This window comes from Orycteropus afer, unplaced genomic scaffold, assembly GCF_000298275.1.
Source record: "Orycteropus afer afer isolate SDZICR_OR568_19922 unplaced genomic scaffold, OryAfe1.0 scaffold00189, whole genome shotgun sequence".
NCBI classification, from domain to species: Eukaryota; Metazoa; Chordata; class Mammalia; order Tubulidentata; family Orycteropodidae; genus Orycteropus; species Orycteropus afer.
In genome coordinates, this window is record NW_006921776.1 from 1,979,858 (window position 1) to 2,001,070 (window position 21,213).

A 21,213-nucleotide genomic window follows, 5' to 3' on the forward strand; every position below is an offset into this window, starting at 1 on the left:
GATGCGCTCAAGTATAGCAGGGATTGTGGGGCTGGCACGGGATTGGGCAGTGTTTCGTTCTGCAGTGCATGGGGTCACTATGAGTCGGAAATGACTCAACGGCACTTAACAACAACAACAACAACAACAACAGAGCAACAAATATAAAACATACAAGGAATAAAAAGATAAAGGAATTAAAAAAAGATTATGAAGTACTGTGGAAGAATAGTATTCAGAAGGAAGTAATAACTTATAAAAAGAAAACTGGAAGCAATAGAAAAATCAGGATACTTATTCCTTCTTACAAAAACATCCCACCACTTGTCTGTCAGTTTGTCATACTGTGATGGCTTGCTTGCTGCTGTGAAGCTGGAGGCTATGCCACCAGTGTTTCAAATATCATTAGTGTTGCTCATGGCAGATGAGTTTCAAAGGAACTTCCAGACTAAGACAGATTCGGAAAAAGATAGAAGCCATCCATTTCTCAAGAAATTAGTCAGTATAAAGCTTATGAATAGCAGTGAAACACTATCTGATATGTTACTGGAAACCTTTATTAAAAGCCCTGAAACATTGTCTGATACAGTGCTGGAAGATGAGCCCCTCAGGTTGAAAGACACTCAAAATATGATAGGGAAAGAGCTGCCTCATCAGAGTAGAGCCTACCTTAATGATATGGATAAAGAGCTCTCCCCTCAAAGTAGAGTCAATCTTAATGATGTGGAGGCAGTTAAGCTTTCAGGACTTCAGTTTGCTGATGTGGCATAACTCAAAATGAGAAGAAACAGTTGCAAATATCCATTAATAATTGGAACATGGAATGTATAAAGTATGAATCTAGGAAAATTGGAAGTTTTCAAAAATGAAATGTAACACATTAAGATTGATATCCTAGGCATTAGTGAGTTGAAATGGCCTGGTATTGGCCATTTTGAATCAGAAAATCATATGGTCTTCTATGCTGTGAATGACAAATTGAAGAAGAATGGCATGACATTCGCCAACACAAAAAATGTTTCAAGATCTATCTAGAAGTACAATGCTGTCAGTGATAGATAATATCTATATATGTACAAAGAAGACCACTTAATATTAGTAATAGTCAAATTTACACACCAACCATTAAAGCCAAAGGTGAAGAAAGTGAAGATTTTTGTCAATTTTTGCAGTCTGATACTGATCAAACATGCAATCAAGATGTATCTATTACTAGTGATTGGCAAGTGAAAGTTGGACACAAAGAAGAATCATCAGTACTTGGGAAATATGGCCTTGGTGACAGAAATGATACCGGAGATAACACAATAAGAGTTTGCAAGACCAATGGCTTATTCATTGCAAATAATTTTTTTTTTTTAACTATATAAATGGTCACTATACACATGGACTTAACCAGATGGAATATACATGGATCAGATTGACTACATCTCTGGAAAGAGATAATGGAGAAGTTAAAAATCATCAGTCAAAACACGACTGTAGAATAGACCATCAATTTCTCATATGCAAGTTCAAGTTGAAAATGAAGACAATTAAAACAAGTCCATGAGAGTCAAAATATGACCTTGAGTATATCCCACCTGAATTAAGAGATCATCTGAGGAATAGACTTGAAGCATTGGACACCAATGACCAAAAACCAGACGAGTTGTGGGATGACATCAAGAACATTGTATATGAAGAAAGCAAAGATCATTAAAAAGACAGGAAAATAGGAAAAGACAAAAATGGATATCAGAAGAGACTTTGAAACTTGCTCTTGAAGAGAGAATACCTAAAACAAGTGGAAGAAACAACAGGATAAAAGAGCTGAACAGAAAATTCCAAAGAGCAGCTCAAGGAGACAAAGTCAATTGTTATAATGAAATGTGTTAAGACCTGGAGTTAGAAAACCAAAAGGGAAGATCACTCCCAGCATTTCTCAAACTGAAAGAACTGAAGTAAAAATCCAAGCATCAAGTTGCAATATTGAAGAACTCTATGGGCAAAATATTGAATGATATAGGAAGCATCAAAAGAAGATGGAAGAAATATGCATAGTCACTATACCAGAAAGAATTGATCAATGTTCCCCTACTCTAGGAGGTAGAATATGATCAAGAACCAATGGTATTGAAGGAAGAAGTCCAAGTTACATGGAAGGAATTTGTGAAAAACAAGTCTCCAGGAATTGATGGAATACCCATTGAGATGTTTCAACAAATAGATGCACCACTGGAGATGCTTACTCATCTATCAAAAAATTTGGAAGATAGCTACCTGGCCAACTGCCTGGAAGAGATCTATATTTCTGCCCATTCCAGAGAAAAGTGATCCTACAGAATGTGGAAATTATCAACAAATATCATTAATATCATATGTTAGCAAAATTTTGCTGAAGATAATTCAAAAAGGGTTGCAGCAGTATATGGACAGGGAAATTTCAGAAATTCAAGCTCATTCAGAAGAGGATGAGGAACAAGAGATATCACTACTGATGTCATATGGATCTTGGTTGAAAACAAAGAATACCAGAAAGATGTTCACTGGTGTTTTATTAACTATGCAAAGGTATTTGACTGTGTGGATCACAACAAATTATAGATAACATTGCAAAGAACAGGAATTTTCAGAATACTTAATTGTGCTCATGAGGAACCTGCACATAGACCAAGAGAGAATCATTCAAACAGAACAAGCAGATACTGCATAGTTTAAAATCAGGAACGGTGTGTCAGGGTTGTATCCTTTTACCATACTTATTCAATTTGTACACTGAGTAAATAATCTGAGAAGCTGGAGTATGTGCAGATCACTGCATCAGGATTAAGGAAGACTCATTAAGTGCATAAGGCACTCGACTGCTAACCGGAAGGCTGGTGGTTCAAACCCAACAGCCACTCCTCAGAGGGAAGGTTGGGCAATCTACTTTTGTAGTGATACCACTTTGGAAACCCAAAGAGGGGTCACTATGCATCAGGTCTGACTCAATGGCACATAACAATAACAACAACAAATATGCCGATGACATAACTTTGCTTATTAAAAATGAAGATGACTTGAAGGAAGCACTTACTGATGAACACCAAAGACAGTATTTTTCAGTATGGATTATACCACAACAGTAGTCAGACGTCATATTGTGTTAGGCAAATTTGCTGCAAAACACTACTAAAGTGTTAAGAAGCAAAGATATCACTTTGAAGACTAAAGTGTGCTTAATTCAAGCCGTGTTTCTTTTCCCCCATTGTATCATATGCATGTGAAAGCTGGGCAGTGAATAAGGAGGACTGAAGAAGAGTTGATGCCTTTGAATTATGGTGTTGGCAAAAAATGCTGAAGACATCATGGACTGCCAGAAGAACAAACAAATCTGTCCTGGAAGAAGTGAAGCCAGGATGCTCCCTGGAAGCAAGAGTAACCAGACTTCATCTCATGCACTTTGGTCATGTTGTCATACAGGGCCATTTCCTGGAGAAGGATATCATACTTGGTAAAATAGAGGGTCAGCAGAAAGGGGGAAGACAATCAATGAGATGGATTGACATAATGGCTGAAATGATGGGCCCAAGTATAGCAAGGATTGTGAGGCTGGCCAGGATTAGGCACTGTTTCATTCTGTTGTACACAGGGTCTTAAGAATCAGAGTTGACTCAACAATACTTCACCACCACAACATAGAACATCTGCCTAAGCAGTTATTGCCCTTTTACAATTGATCAAATGCATGTTTGCAGGTAATATAAATCAATATAGATTCTCACATTTGATGGCTTGTTTTAATGCAATCAATGTCATATTTTTCTCTTGTTGTGAATATAACCTTAAACAAAAAAACAGACTCATTTCCATCAAGTCATTTCTGGCTCATAGTGAGCCCATTGGTTTTCCAAGGTTGTAAATTTGTAAATCTTTATGGAAGCAGACTGCCTCATCTTTCTTCTGCAGAGCAGCTGTTGTTGTTGTTGTTTGCCGTCGAGTCGGCCCCAACTCATAGCGACCCCTCCTTGAGTTTCCGAGGCAGTATCACTACAGAAGTAGGATTGCCCAACCTTCCTTCCGAGGAGTGGCTGGTGGATTTGAACCGCCAGCCTTCTGGTGAGCAATCAAGTGCCTTTAGGCACTATGCTACCAGAGCTCCTGCAGAGCAGCCAGTGGGTTCAAACCACCACACTTTTGTTTAGCAGCGAAATGTCTTAACCACTACACCACCAGAGATCTTTAATATAACCTTGAAATAATGTTTTTATAAGAGAATTGAGACTAAGATAATTGTTTAGTTAGAGGCTTTTCTTCTTTCTGATTCTTAATTATTAAGGAACAAGTTCTTTTTTGTATATGCCTCTTTGGGAAAAAAAAAAAAAAGGCTCCATGGGAACATTGTCAAGTCCATTCTCTTTGTGTCTTGATAAAATCACTTTATAAGGAGCCCTGATGTTGCAGTGGTTAAGACCTTGGCTGCATATGGAAAGGTTGGTGGTTTGAACCCACCAGCTGCTCTGTGGAAGAAAGATGGATGATCGGCTTCCATAAAGATTACAGCCTTGTAAAGCCTACGGAACAGTTCTGCTATTTCCTATAGGCTCATTATGCGTTAGAATTGATTCAATGAAAATGGACTGGGTTTTTTTTGTTGTTGTTGTTTGTTTGGTTGGTTGGTTGGTTGGTTTTTGTTAAGTTACTTTAGTGTTACTTGAATTTTATAACATAGCTCACCAATAAAGTTTATTGAGGCCCTCTGGAGTTCAAACAATATGAGTGGCATATGATGGCATATACCGTGTTTGCCCTTCATTTCTTTCTATTTGGAGAGGATAATTATTGTTGCCTGGATTTGTGCTGAGTAAAGTAATTCTGGACTAAAACGCAATACTTACAATAATTCCTTGTGAATTCTTTTAAGCTTCACAAAAGCTGGTATATTATTTTAAATGTTGTTTTGATAACAAATAGTATTTAGATTGAGATAGAACTGCTTCTGTTTCTTTTGTAGAAAGGCACTATGGGTAAGTTCATTAGGAATCATCACATGACTTTTGCAGGCTTATTTATAGTGATAGGTACTTTAGGACAAGGAAAGCCTAAAGTTGATCAAATATTCTATTTTTTTTTTTACTAATGAAGATAAACACACTGCCTGGAAATGGGCATGATCAAATATGTGTAAAACAAGAAGACTCAGCCATAAATTCCATAATAAAAGAATTAGTAAACTAAAAACAGGAGCTCTCCTGGCTTAGTGCCTCAAGCACTTGACTGCTAACCAGAAGGCTGGTGGTTCAAACTCACCAACCACTCCTTGGAAGGAAGATAGGGCAATCTACTTCCATAGTGATACTGCCTCAGAAACCCAAGGAGGGGTCTCTATGAGTCGGGTCTGACTCGATGGCACATAACAACAACAACAACAAACTAAAGACAACGGATACTGGTGTATAAATACATATACTTGGAGACATTTAATTCACCATAAAATAGAAGGGGCAAGTATAGGGTCTTTTGTGGAACTACTAGGGAAAAGAAAGTTGTATTTGTGAAACATTATCCTTAAATGGCAATTCTAATAATAACTAGGAAGAAGGCTCTGACCATCTACTTCTGAAAATCAGCTAATGAAAATGTTACAGATCACAACATTCTGATGTCACGGTGTCACTCTGACTTCAGGCCTGACTGGACCACAGCTAACAACAATAATAATAACTAAGGCATACTGAGTACTTTACTAAATGTGCCCATCCAGCTCAGTGGTAAGCAATTGACAAGCAATGGGTCATTTAACTTTCTCTAAACTCATGAGACAGAAAGTGTTTTATAGGAAGGAGGAAACTGAGGCTCAGAGAGATTAAATGATTTACTTAAGATGGCATAGAAATAATGGAGTTGGAAATTTAACCCAAGACTCTCTGTTTCCATCATATTTACTTCCTTTTGCCTGAGTAATACTCATGTGTTAATTTGTATAATTTCCAAACATCTGCCTATTCCTCTATATTGGATTGTCTTCTGATGTTATCTATGAAGAGCAGTGCTTTTGAATCTAGAACAAAAAGCTGCCTTTTCATTTTGTCTTAACTATGGGTTGTAAAATTTTCATTACCTTTTGTTTAGAAAGTGCTGTAGAACCTGAACTTGTAATCAGTGCTGGAAGTAGGCACACCAAGGGGTTGTTGATTTCCCTAGTGAGTTTGAGTATCATTTATGGAAATGTAATTACAGTGGAATCCTGTTATAACGATCAATTTGGGCAACCCCCATTTGATCATTACATCCAAATGATCACCACATACAGACCATAAAACAGTGAGCCTCTCAAACCAGACAGGCTCAACAGTAAAATATTCATCTTGCAAAAACAGTATTATTACCATTAAGTACTTCAGAATCAGCACAGGTCAGTCAGATTATTGGCTCCAATTAGCCCTTCTAAAGGTGATAACATTCTTTAGTTAAATCATAATGATTTATATGAACGGTTTGAAATTCAACTAAGTCAACAACTATTTATTATGTACCTGCTGTGTACTCAGAATGGGGCCAGTCACTGAGGAGAATGTAAAATAAATAGGAGTGTTTTTTTGTGAAGCTAACTATCCACTCAGGGAAACAAGTTGCAAAAATTCCTTGAACAATCATGCCTAAAATGAGTTGGTACCTACAAACCCCATATTACAATATCAGTTAGTTTCAGAGGTGAAAACTTTGGCACCAGTAGAAAAGAGAACTTGGAGAATAATCTTTTGTCACAAAATAACTGAAAAGGAAGTGAAAAGAAATAATTCCTACCTGCAGAAGCAACACCTTCAGTTGGAGATAGCAAAGGGATTTCATCTCGTTTTCAAAATGAATGGTTACTTAAGTCAGAGAGAACAATGGGATTCCATCTCTCATATCAACATCAATGAATTTTGAGGCTGACTGCATTGCTGGATTGGGAAGGACCTCCAGGCCAAACTCTGACTCAAGGGAGAGTACACTCTTTCTGATAAGTGGTTTTTGGCATGGGGGTTGTGAGTGGAAGGCACAGGTAAAATACTAAGCATTGTCCTCTTTCGGGGTTTCTTTCCATATGATATGACTTTTATTTCAAGATCTCTGATTTGACATGCCTACCAACTGCAGTCTGCTTATAGTCATAGCACAGAGAACTCTTTCAAGTGCATTGTACACAACAGGCTTGCTTTTTCCTCCTTCCTTTCCACTCTGTTTTCCTTTTGAGTTTCTTATGTCATCACATTCATCTTTACAGTTTAACCAGAGCCCCAAATTACTACTTTATCCACATCAGTAATGCCCATTGACCACTCTTGGCACCTAAACCAGATCTATAACCCACAACTTTAATATTTCTCTAAACGCCTAGTTTCTAATTCCCTAGCATTCAACAATTTTCTCCAAATGTGTTGTTCAAGCCAGTATATAGCCAGAGCCAAGGAGAAAACTTCACCAATTTTCTCAGCAGATACTTTCTTTCTCTACTGGTTTCAAAGAAGCCACAATTTATGCAAGCAGTGGTATCTGTCTACTTAAACTGCTATCTCATCCTGTAAGTATATGTTTCTACACACCTACATATTCCTTAGGGTAGAAGGCAGATGCCTTGTATTCTGACTGTTTCCAGTGCTTTCCTTATTTTCCTTTTCTCTCCAGAGTCCACTCTAGAATCTTCCCTGCTGATTCTTGAATAGAGTGCATTCCTGTACTTTAGCCCCAATTCACATACATCATGTTTGATCACACAAGATATATTCTGTGAAGCTTTCCCTGACCTCTCAATTCTTTGTATAATCATTATACCTTGAAACGTGCTGTGCTGATATGGCTTCAGTATAAAATTTTGTAATGATATCTTTTCAAATATATCTTTCCCACATAGCTCTGGATTATATCTATTTCATTTCTGGGTCCTCATCTCCTGGCAAATTTCCAGACACATTGTGATTTTTCCAAAATACTTTTCCCAACTTCTCTTTGGAAATTTTAAAATGGTACCCACAGTCATATATCATTCTTGGCCTTAATTGTTTTTCTATTCTTTACCACATACCATACAGACAAGAAATATGGTCCAGAAAATGAATTAATAAATAAATAAAACTTATGGATTAAATTAATATACCCTATTGAGAATGTTTACCTTCGGGAGCTAGGTCCTGATATTTGACCAGCATATCAATTAAGTCCATTATGAAAATGATCAGTGAAAACAGCTCCCCCACTAAGTATCTGCCAAGATGAAAACTAATTATGTACTGAGCCACAAGAGGACAGAGGCTATAACTGTATTTTTCACAGAAACTTTCAGTGATAATAAGGTTTTCTGGTCACAAAGATAGTTATTTTGCATTTGGGGATCCTTCACTCAGACCTGTAACCCTGAAAGATAATGCTCAGTTGTTACAGGGAAGCAAGTAATGGAGGAATACTATGAAGGTGGGGTGGTAGGAAGGCAGGATTTAAAATGAAGAAATAACTTGTTAAAATTCAGAAGGAGGGAGATAGGCATTTCTTTAAATAAATAGTCAGTGAAAAAGAGATCGGTAAATCTCAGACAGTCAGAGAAGAGAACAGAGGAGACTAAGATTGCAGTAGTGAAAATAAATAAGTGTATCATCTTGGCAGGCTTGTGGGCTGGAAAGGACAGCCCAGACAGCCTGCACGGAAACTAGAATTTTAAAAAGTGCATTTTATAATTGCATTCCTTCTCTTAGAAACCCTAACAGAAAAAAAGAGACAAGAAGATTGGGATCAGTTGAAACTAGGATTCCAGTGTTAAAAGCAACCTCAGTAAAATCAACACATCCCATTTTTGCCTAAGACTTTTTCCATATATCCTTTTTAAAAATACAGAAAAAATCCTTTCATTTTTATGGATATGGGAGTGCAAATTTCTCCCTGGGTCCCTCTATGTTTGTTTATTTTTCTGCTGATTTTCTATTAGAGCGGATAGACCTGGGGATTAACTCTATATACTGCTTGGATGATGACTTCAGTCCTCAACAATGAAAAGGAGCTTCAGGTATGGACAGGTTTAGGGAACCAAAGAAGCTGACTCTGAACTAACCCTTAAAAGGCCAAGAGAAAGACCCATGGATGCTTCCCCATCATCTAACCCAGGTCACTGCAATAAGGTAGTAGGCTCAGAACAGCCATGTTATCAGGAGTAAGGCCTGGACATTTGGCTGGAGAATCCTCTCTTTTGTAGTTGTTGAAAACCTAAGTACAGTAGTTGGAGATTGTTTTCTATATTGAGCACATGGAAAATAGTTGATCCTGATGTAATTCCTAAATTCAGTGCTTTTTCAGAATTAAACTGGCCTAGAATAGAAACCATAGTTTTGGTCAGTTTGAGAGAGGTTAAAGTGTTCAAGTACTAGGAACGTTTATCTTGGGGAATACAGGAGTAAAGATGGAAATGACAGAGGGTTTTCTTGAGTGAAAGCTTTTCCTTCCACTGGAGTCCTGGGATGGTGCAAATGTTTAATGTGCTCAGCTTTGAACATAAAGTTTGGATGTTTGAATCCACTGTGAAAGAAAGATCTGACAATCTATTTCTAAAAAATCAACCCTTGAAAAACCTCTGGAGTACTGTTTAATGAGGAACTTGTACATAGACCAGGAGGTTGTCATTCAAACAGAACAAGGGAACACTGCATGGTTTAAAATCAAGAAAGGTGTGCATCAGGGTGTATCCTTTCCCCATACTTATTCAATCTGTATGCTGAACAAATAATCCAAGAAGCTGGACTATATGAAGAAAAATGTAGCATCAAGATTGGAGGAAGAATCATTAACAACCAGCCTTATGCAGACAACACAACTTTGCTCACTGAAAATGAGGATGACTTGAAACACTTACTGACAAAGATTGAAGACTGTTGTCTGCAGAATGGATTTCACTTCAATATAAAGAAAACAAAAATCCTCACAATGGGACCAATAAACATCATGATAAATGGAGAAAAGATTGAAGTTGTCAAAGACTTCATATTACTTGATTCTACAATCAACACCAATGGAAGAAGCAATCAAGATATCAGACATCGTATAGCATTGGGCAAATTTGCTGCAAAGAACCTCTTTCAAGTGCTGAAGGGCAAAGATGTTTCCTTGAAGACTAAGGTGAGCTTGACATAGCCATGGTATTTTCAATCATCTCGTATGAATGCGAGAGCAGGACAATGAAAAAGGAAGACCGAAGAAGAGTTGATGCTTTTGAGTTGTGGTGTTGGTGAAGAATGCTGAAAGTAGCATGGACTGCTAAAAGAACTGACAAATCTGTCTTGGAAGAAGTGCAATCTTGGAAGAAATGCTCCTCAGAAGCAAGAATGGCCAAACATTGTCTCACCTACTTTGGTCATGTTGTAAGAAGGGACCATTCCCTGGAGAAGGATATCATGCCTGGCAAAGTAGAGGGACAACAAAAAAGGGGAAAGCCCTCAATGAGATGGACTGACACTGGCAGCATTGATGGGCTCAGATAAAGCAAGGATCGTGGGGCTGGCACAGGACCAGGCAGTGTTTCATTCTGCTGTGCATGAGGTCTCTATGAGTAGGATATGACCCAATAGCACCTAACAACAAGAACAACAACACTGTTCTAGTTTTACACTCATGGTGTCACCATGAGTTGAAGTCGATCAACTCCATGGCAACTAGTTGCAAATTACCTGCCTACCTTATATAGCAAGAAATAAGATGAATAAGACACTTCAAATGGGAAGTATGTATCTGACATATCCTATAACCTTGGCTAATTATTAAACTTGTGAATAATAAACATAGGCCAAATAGTATTTTCTTCCCAGAGTTGTAGGGATTCAATAAGAATATTTAAAGTAGGAGCTCTGGTAGCATAGTGGCTGAGGCACTTGACTGCTAACCAGAGGGCTGGTGGTTCAAACCCACCAGCCACTCCTCAGAAGGAAGATGGGGCAATCTCCTTCCGTAGTGATACTGCCTCGGAAACCCAAGGAGGGGTCGCTGTGAGTCGGCTCCGACTCAATGGCACATAACAACAACAACAACAACAACAACAGAATTAAACTGAATATACACATGAATTTGGATTAAGTATCTGGAGCTTCTAAAACAGAGACCATTGCGGGGGACCAGCACCTCTTTCCTAAGTATTTGAATTGAGAGTTTTATGCTTTTAGTCAGTCTCTACTAATGTATCTCCATACATGCTATGTGTTTCCAAGGTAGATTTTTCCTTCACTGAGTTTACACGATAATCAGAAGGTAAGAGCCCTGCCTGCTTGCGTTTCTAAAAAGCCCTTGTGAGACTAAGGCCAGACATGTGATTTCTTCAGATGCAGATGGTTCACCCTCTTTGAGTGAACCAAGTTAGCTTTAAGCAGAGTTATTATGTGTGTCATTTGGTGCCATTACAATGCCCAAGATGAATATGAGATATCAACCTCAGATTGGGAGACACAGACACTGATGGATGACAAAGACTCATTCAATTACAATTAGAAGAAAACAAACAGCCTTTTGAAATGAAGCTTCCAGTGCAAAGGGAGGGAAGAAATTCCTGCCCTGTTGTACTGATAGGTTTCCTTTTCTAAATGAGAGTAACAGCAAACAGGTTATACAGAAATGCCTCTGGCGGTAGAGATGACAGTGACATTAGCAGCATTTGGGAAAGAAAACAAATTGGGATCATCAAAGTACAGCATGAAACTTCTAAATGTATTTCTTTATTATTTCTTTTACAACATGCATAGCATACATATGTATCTGTAATAACTGCTGAATGCAGTAATGGTGCAGAACAGAATATTCAAGATCTGCATAGAGGTATATAGTTCAGTCCGCTAATCATGACGTTAAGTATTGCCCATTTTAATAGACTGATATAGTGAGAGTCAATAAAGAGGGGAGATAACTATAAATTTGGGGATGACTCTGACCTAGGCTCAAATTTTGGGGCATAATAGCTATGTGTGTTTTCCTAACCTCAATTTTCTAACTGGGAAATGGTAATTAATACCTACTATGCAAAGTAGTCACCCTTAGAGAAATCTAATGAACACTAGGAGTCCCATTTTGTCCTAATTTTGAACTGCTAACCAAAAGCCTGGAGGCCCAGAGGCAGAAGAAAGACCTGGTGACCTATATTTGAAAATCAGTCACCGAAAAACGTATGGAACACAATTCTACCCTGACACACATAGCATCGCCATGAATTGGAGTTTACTTGATGGCAACTAATATTGGTCCTGGTAACTCCTACTCTATTTATAGACTGTAATAGGATATTGAACATCTTTCCTCAAGCCCACCAGGGAATCAAGTGTCCCGTCTTTGAGAAGTTTATTTCAACTACCCTTTATTGTAAATATCTATTGATTTTACCATTTCTCCCACTAGGCTACAAGTTTTATGAAAGAAGAATCCAATAGATATTTTCAAGAGATATAAATCAACTCATAAATACTTCATTAAAGTCAAAAGTCAGGCATCTCCTACTCCTTATCAAACATTATCAATTTCCTTCAGTTTAGTTATAAGAGATAAACTGAAATAATTTCTTCAGTGATCCATCAGAGAAAATCAGTTACTAATGCAAAGTTAGCTGACTTTCATGCTTAATTCATCTTGAGACAGATGGGCTTATTACAAAATAGGTTTTCACATTTATTTTGAATATATAAACAACATCAGAATCCTGGGTAGAGAATCTGAATATTTTCATGAATAATCACCATTTTTTATCATTTTTATCTGTATAGTAAGTACATGTCTTCATGTATAAAATATGTATATAAAGCCAAAGACTATGCATTGCAATTAGAAAAACCTTTTTTTTTTTTTTTTTAAATTTTATTTTAAAGTTTATCTCCATAGTTTCATGAACTAAAATGTAAGGAAACAATCCAAATAATATCTGCAGGTGGGGACTAAACAAATGACCAGATGGTTGTTGGCAAAAGTTTACTTGGACTTGAATGCAAAGGTCATTTCATACTTTATGAAGAATTTTCAACCTTATGAAGACACTGAAAGATTATGTATGTGGGTATATATGCATGCTCATTTTTGAATGGTAATCTATGGGTATGCATATAATCTATATGCATATAATGTATGTGTACACACACACACACACACACATGAGGGGGTCAGGAAATTTGTGACCATTCGGTTATTATCTCCAGGAGATTTTTATGGGACTATTCCATTCATCACACGAATCTGTTCCCTAGTGAGAACAGTATAGTATATAAAGGTAGCCATTTGGGAAAAGGCAGGCTTTCTTCCAGTGAAATAATACAGACTATTTGCTAGCTTATTTTCAAAGGGCTGATCAAATGTATTCTTAGAAAACCAAGAGACAAAAAGACAACAAAAGCAAAAAACAACAACAATAACAAAAAGGCCATAATAAAATCTCTGGATGAAAAATATTACTCAAATTAGTTTTTCACACAAAATATTACACCACTTAGTTGTGTTTTGTCCCACACAACCAGTAGTTTTCCACTCTAGGACTCTCTACCTCTTAGCAAATTCAGAGGCTAAGGAGAGAATTTGCAAAAGTTTTTGTTGTCTCTGTGGTTTGCCCTCTTTGTGGCCTCAGCCAAGTACTGCTCATATATCAGTATTTACTACTCTGAAGATGAATGGTGCTGATAAGTTTTTACATTTCATTTTCTTCCTCTTAGACTTGTGTTATTCAGATGCACTGAGCCCATACAATGGTATGAGGTAAAAGCTACTCTCATGACCTGTAAAAATGTATGTCATCTTCTGAGGTATTATGGAAGGGTTGTGCCCTGGTGGAATTCATTTCTCTCCCTGTGAGGCATGTTTCACCATGATGCTCAAAAAATAACGATTCTCTCTCTTCCCAAAAAAGAATGAAGCATATGTAGAACAGTTATTTTACTCACAACAAGATCAGAGAACAAAGCACTTCAAAACCAAATGAGAAAATTAGGGCATGAAGATAATTATTTCAGAATATAATGTGGAAATATGTTAACCAGTCAAGACAGCATTTGTTTTAAAGAGTGGCATTATAATTTTGCATGGGAATTTTTTTATGAGCACTTTTTGTCACTTTCAGAAAGATCTATTATGATATGTAGTGCTGAAGGGAACATGTTGACATGTCTGAAAGCTAAAACAAACGTGAAGAATGAAGCTTAAAATAGCCGGCTGTGAAGAAAGCATTAAAAAGCACTGGGTGGCACTCAATATTGTACATCTAGAATTCTGAGATATGCTATGAGAAGGTGATAACTTGGCACTTGTAGCAAGCTTTTCTGAGAAGGAATTAAGAAGGGCACATTATTTCTACTATAGACTAAGGTAATTGGTATCTACATATCTATGCTTCTCTGTTGCCAATAGGGATATACATGAAAAGATGCAGCTGCACCTCTCCTTGCAAAGTCATTCCTGAAAAGCTCTGTGCAAATCAAATCACATTATAAAACTAGAAATGATTCATCTCTTTTGATTGATCTTCAATAGGAATGGCTCTTAACATTTAACCTTTAAGATCCTTTGTCTGAGCCACATGGGGTTCAACTTCCTTTTTGACACTAATAGCTTCTAAATCTTAGTCCTTAATGAAGTTTTTACCAGGTTCTGGTGAAAGATTAAAAGTAAAGAAATGAAATAATTTTCTAGATATACATTTATCCAAATTACATCGCTTTGTTTTATTCGGAGATTATGTTTTTATTCCTTTTTTTTTTTTTGGAGTTGAATTGCTCTTTCTTTATGAAACAATATTAACACTAGATGTTCACTTTTTGTGTGTTACTTATGATTCACTAATTTGTGAAATCTAAAACTGTTTGGATCACATCATAAACAATCTCAAGCCAATCTCCATCAAAATGATGGTGAAGTTTTCATCAAACACTTACTGAACTTCCTATATAAAGAAAATATGCCATGTTTCATCTTGTAATACAAGGGGTGTCTTCCAATATTTCTGGTTTTTAATAATGGATTATCTTTCCTTTCATAAAAGTCATCAGAGTGGTGATATGGGTACTAATAAAGCCTATAGAGTTGAAATACAATAATATCACCATCTAGAAGTTCACATTTTATAATGTTCTTAGTAACAAGCAACATAATTTTAAGGATTTTTGAACTTAAAGATTATTTATGAAGATTACAGGAGATAATGCATGTAAAACACATAGTCAAAGGTAAATAAGAGTTGCATACTACTGCTTCACTGGAGAGATATTTGGTGGTGAAAAATGTTGGTTTTGTTAGCATAGTCATATACATTACAAGTAAAACTATAGAAGATATCCTTTGTTTGTTTGTTTTTGTAGTAGACTTCTGGAAATACAATTCATGTGGTAGCCAGTGTACTGTGATTTTGCTGTGCTGTGTCAGCTATAACAGAGCCTTCAAACCTAGGACATTGGGTTCTTTTGTTCACCATGATACAAATTTGGCCACTCCTTGCAAGAAAGGTTGAGTAATCTACTTCTGTAGTGATACCACCTCAGAAACCCAAAGAGGAGTTACTATGAGTCAGACCAGACTCAAGGGCAGTGAATTTGGCTTTTTTTATTTTTATTTTTTGTACAGATAATAATCAATCACCAACATATATCATTGTAAATGATGACAAGTTCTGTGACAGGAAGAATATATGATAAAATGGGAATGTGTGTACCAGGGACCTGGTGTAGATCAGTGACTTCCCTGAGGAAGTGGCATTTGCACTCAAATTAATAGGATAATTAGAAGTTAATGAAGTATTCCCTGCAAGGGTAATGGTAAGAATTGGGAGCCAAGAAAGAGTAGGGTAAATTAAAGAATTTGAAAGTCAACATGCCTGTAGCATAGTGAGTTAGAAGATGTAGAATGGTGTCAGGGTGAAAAAGAAGCAGAGTGTTCCAGCTGTATTTGTGCAGACTGCATCCCCCACAAACAACAGACAGAAATATTTGATAAATTAACAAAAAAACACTGTTAACTATATTATCAACCTCAACAGTAAAAAAAATAAAATAAAAAACAGAGAGAGAGATGGGGGAAGGGAGGGAAGGAAGAAGGAAGAAATAAATGAAGGAAGGAAGGAATGGAGGAAGGGAGGAATGGAGGAAGGGAGGAGAGAAAGAGAAAGAAAGAAAGAAAAAAGGAAGGAAGGAAAGAAGGAAGAAAGAAAGAAAAAGAAGGAAAGAAAAGTGAAAGCTGAAATGGTTAGGAATTGCTATCTTCAAAAAGACATCTTTGCTCTTCAGTACTTTAAAGAGGTCTTATTTATCTAGTCCTGCTATAACTGAAATACCACAATTGGCAGAAATTTATTTTCTTAGAGTTTAGGAGACTAAAAGTCCAAATTCAGGATGCCAGCTATAGGGGAAGACTTTCTTTCTCTGTCAGCTCTGGGGGAAGGTACTTGTCTCCTTTCATCATCTATGGGGCTGGCATTCCTTAGGGATCTCCATATGTCTTAGCATCAATCTTGCCCTTGGTCTAGGAGGTTCTCTCCAAGGACCTTGGGTCCAAAGGATGCACTCCACTCCAGGCTCTTCTTTCTTGGTGGTAGTCAGATCCTTCCTTCTCTGCTTGTTTTTCTCTCCTTTCATCTCTTGTGAGGTATAAGGTGACATAGGTACACCCCACTGAAATTCCGCTTATGTTGGTTTAGGTCTGTAGCATGAGCAAGGGTGTTGCATTCCACTCCTTATAATTGATTGGCTGATCACGCACATTGGACCACATCATGGGAGATGATTATTATATCTTTACATAACTGCCAAATTACATTATACCATAACTGCCAAACCACTGGAAATTTTAACACAGTCAAGTTCACACATATTTTGGAGGGGCACATTCAATCCATGATGGTATGAAAAATATTAAAGAATTAAGATGGTAGTAATAATTCCAAACATGTCAGAAATCACAATAATAGAAATGATTATATCTACCTTTTTTAAAAGTAGGGACTGGATCACTGGATGTAGGATCCCTGGGTGGTGCAAAAGATTGACATGTTAGCCTGCTAACTGAGAATTTGGAGGTTTGAGTCCATGTAGCAGTACTTTGGAAGAAAGCCCTGACAATCTACTTTGAAAACCAGTCATTGAAAGCTCTATGGAGAACAGTTCCACTCTAACACACATGAGGTCTCCATGAGTTGAAATCAACTAGAGGCCAACTTTATTTATTTATTTAATGATTAGATGAATAAAATCCCACAATCTAATCAGATATAATTTGTAAAAACACCAAAAATGTCACAACACAGATGTATTGCCAGTAAAAGGCTGAACAAATGAATGAATCAAATAATAACAAAAAGAAAGGTAGCATAGTAGCATATATTAAACTAAATAAATGTTATTCTTAAAAGTGAATGTTATATTCATTAAGAATTATTATTTAAGAAGTTAATTATCTAGTGATATAATTATAAATGTTAAAATTCTGACACTGTTTGTGCCTAACCATCTAAATTAAAAATAAATGAAACATAAAATGACAGAATTACAAAGGAAAACTTAAAAATTCCTAACGTTAATGGGTCAGTTTTAGCAGGTTTTTTCTATAATTGATACATCAATTAGGCAAAATATTATTAAGGATAGTTATTTGAAAAAAACCATCAACATACTGAATCCTTGTACTTTCAATTTAGGTAATATAGCTAGGTATATTTTCCAAAGACCATTTATAAAACATGGACAATTTTTATAAAATTTTTTAAAATTTGAATATGTGTACATATAAGATAATAGTATGTTGAATTTACAAATTTAAAAGTAATTAAAGGAAACCATAAGTGCAAAAATTGGCAAAGGATAAAGGCAATTACAAAAGAGACAAGTTGAGTGGTCAGTAAGTGTGAAAATAGGTCATTTATTAGAATAATGCAAATTTACACGAGGCAGCATTTCGTATTAGTCATCTTGACCAAAAAATATGACTATCCTAATTGTTGGGGAGCAGGTGAAGAATTAGAATACTTTATATAACACAAGATGGGAGAATTGGAACAACTCTTTTAGATACTCTATGGCCTAGTAATTGCACTTCTACTTACAGACTCTAGAAAAGAGACTTTCAAACTGGTTTGAAAGCAATTCAGAGTGAAAAAATGCATTTCATATTGAAACTCAGAACACACACCAGTATACACACTCATAGACCTAACTGACATAAATATTGACAATGCAATACTAATCTTTCTACACCCTATTTGATAGAATTTGTTCTATTCTATTCTTTTTTATCCCATTGTGTCCAGTTCCATTCTGTTTCATTCCATTCCATTCCAATTCATTGCACTATGATCACAAACTACTCAATTGATTTTATGACACTAATTGGTTATATGCCTTAATTTGAAAATCAAGATGTTAGAGAAATTCATACATATGCTCAGAATTGTCCAAAATTATTTAATTAAGTATTGTCTGTAATGATGAAATATTGCAATCAATTTAAGTGTTAGTAAATCAAGGAATGGATAGGATGAACAGTTATACATTCATACAGTGGAATTCCCTAAAGCAGTTAAGCTAATTGTCCCCATTTGCCTGGTATAATCCCTGTTTACTCCTGTTATCCCAGCATCCCATTTGGTTGGTTCCCCTCTACAGTCTCATATGTGTCCAGTGTGTATGATAAATTCAAGACCTCAATAGCCACACTTGGTCCCACTCTCAGAAAGGTCCTGAACTCAGAGTTTAGTGTTCTGTATCCTTCTCTAGGAGCAGGATCCTTTTGCAACCCTGTACCTGGAACACTTAATGTATATGCAGGTGATTAGTACCATTGTTGATTAGTTTTGCTAGTTCCTCTCATCCTTTCAGCAAAATTTGTTGGGATACCTTGAGGGTTCTTCAGTTTTAATTTAAATGCCTGTTTTAACTTCCTTGTCCTTTCTGACAGCTGTTGTCATTCAGTTTGCTCTGAGATATTATACAAGTTTGTTCTCCCTTTCCTTCCTCCTAAGATATATTGAGTTCAAAAACAAAATCATAAAACAGGCCTGAAAGGTGGCTTCCAGAGGTTATTGCATCCCTTCTCTCCTCAGAAGGACTGCAAGGAAGCCACATGTGAAGAATGAAGACTTACTCAATTTTAAGAGATTTCTGGGGAAAGGAGAAGTCACAGCCTCTCTCCATACCCATTTCAGGGTTAAAGAGTCCTGTCAGGGTATTTTTCCTGATATCCAAACTAAATGAAGCTTAATGTTCCTTTTAGGGAAGTCAAAGTACACAGTATTCCTTTAATAGTTGAACTAAGGCTTTCTTTTTCTCTCTGACATGCCCCAAGGTGTTTTAGGACTGCGGTTGGATATGTCAGAGAGAAAATAGGTTTTATGTTATCTGGCCTGAATTTCCATTAGGTCTCTGTTTGTATGGACAAACAGGCAGTACTGCCCATCTTTAAATAATGAGCTTGGAGTTACCTGGGGAATTACTTACCAATGAGTGTTACTTTCAGGATGAGAAGAAATAGCTGAAAAAATCCTTATTGAGGGTTGTAAAATGCCCAGGTGGGTAGTAAGTGTAGCTTCAGCATGGATAAATCATGCTTCCCTAATCTATTTGGAATTTTTGAAAGAGTTAACAAAATAATGAAGTGTAGAGAACTAGTGAACATTAAATATTTAGACATTCAAAAGGCTTTTGATCAAACCCCTAACCAGAGGTCATTTAAGATCCATTTTGGCCTTATTTGGGACACAAGAAGTGAGAGGTAAAATGTTGTCTTGTAAAACCTTGAAGTTAAAACATTGTATAACAAAGGAAATGAAAGGTAGAAATAAGTGACGTTCTTAGGCTGAAAGAAGGTTAATAGAAAGGAGCACAAGGGAATGGTATTAGAACCACATTTCTTGTATATGTTAACATGAATCAATCTGGAAAGTCTTCAGAATAATGAATGAGGCTGCAAAATGTGTTGGTAACGGAGAATTATTTAGGCCTGTCAAGAGTAGGCAATATTTTTGAGAAACTCCAGAAGGAACTTAAAATTAAGTAGTTGAGTAATACGATGTCAAATAAAACTGAACCAAAACAAACAAACAAACAAAAAGGTATTTCACACTATTAGGAATCAATTAAGCTACTCAGGCACACTGATAGATTTTGAGTTAGCTATAACCATTCATGAGAAAGATCTAATAGTCATTATGAACATCTCAGTGAAGGTATCTGTTCACAGCATTAAGACTGGAGAAAAGTCTACAAAGTGTAAATGAAATTATTAGATGCATATGAGATAGGAGTTCTGGTAGTGTAGTGCCTAAGGCACTTGACTGCTAACCAGGAGGCTTGTGGTTCAAACCTACCAGCTACTCCTTGGAAGGAAGGTTGAGCAATTTACTTCCGTAGTGATACTGCCTCAGAAACCCAAGAGGGGTTGCTATGAGTCAGGTCCAACTCAATGGCGAATAACAACAACAACATGAGAAGAGATATAAAGGGGGGGGTGATTATTGATTTCATTTAGAAAAGATAGAAAGAGGAAAATTGTTAGAAGAGAGTGAAAACTGAAATGCTAAAAATAAAAATAAAAAAGCCAGTTGGCTAATCCTGTTCACCCTTTCCCATAATACTGGGTAGTCAATGAAATTAGGCAGTATGAATTTTAAAAGAGAATGAGGGAAAATGCCTATATGATTCATAGTTAATATTAAGAGCTTCCTGTCTGGAATATCATTGAGCTAAATACCAGCTACTGATCAAGGTATCAAATGGGTTACATACTCACAAAGGTAGGCTAAAATTAAATTTTCTCCATAAGATCCCATTAGAGACAGTGTGTGGAAGTGTTTTTTAAAGCAATCTCCACAATCTCTTTCGTATATATTTGAATTAATTTATGTATCTATCTCCTTCATTAAGTTACAGGTTCCTAAAAAGCAGAGATTTATGACATATATTTTTGTATCTTTTCCTCTATTTCTTCTTCAGTGTCTAGTAATATGCTGTACTTCTAGAAAGTGTTCAGAAAGTGCTTGTAACATCAGAACACCTGTGGTGTGAGGGAGTGGGGAAGATTGAGCAATGAAAAGTTCGATTTTCTTCCTCAAGTCCATCTGGTCCCACCAACCCCAGCAAATGTCTATTTAACTCATGCTACAGCTATCCAGTGAGTAAGCACAAGCCCGCCTTGTTTCAGTGCCTATGCTTAAACTTCCCCCTGGCTGAACATTCTTCTCTTTGGCTTCCTGGGTTCCACCCCTTCCTCCTGCTCTTCCGGCCTCTCTTTGGCTTCCTGGGTTCCACCCCTTCCTCC